Below are 565 nucleotides of genomic sequence, written 5' to 3'. Positions count from 1 at the left end.
TTTTAAAAAAAAAAAAAAAAAAAATGCACACTATATTTTTTGGAACTGGATATGTCTGTAGGGAAAAGTCTTAGCTATTTAACTATGTAAAGGAACAGGTTCTAAATAAAAATACATATAGTATGTTTCACTTTAGAACTTGATTTGTGTCAACTCCGTCAGAACCACTAAAAAGTCTACAATTCTAATTCTTCCAGTACAAAAAGACTCTTAAGGTCCTGAAATACATTGGAATAGTGTTTAGTTACACTGACATGTAATAAAATACAATATATAAACATGTGTTGTGATTTCACACTATTCTGAATACCCAAATTTTTTAATGTCTGCATTTTCAATCTTTGTTATTGTTTTTAATACCATAAATGCAATTTCCTTAGATAAATAAGGCATAAGATGATGTAGATTAGATAATTGTTTATTACATAAGCAACATTAACAAAAATCAACAAAAACATACATGTGGCAGTGTTGATGAAGAACTGACGGCGTTGACAATAAACTTAAGTGCATTACTGATTAGTAAACAAATATGATTTTAAACATATTGAGGTGACAATAGATG

Source organism: Epinephelus lanceolatus, chromosome 17, assembly GCF_041903045.1.
Source record: "Epinephelus lanceolatus isolate andai-2023 chromosome 17, ASM4190304v1, whole genome shotgun sequence".
Lineage (NCBI taxonomy): Eukaryota > Metazoa > Chordata > Actinopteri > Perciformes > Serranidae > Epinephelus > Epinephelus lanceolatus.
The sequence above is the reverse complement of the archived record's forward strand: the minus strand, read 5'-3'. Positions refer to the sequence as shown.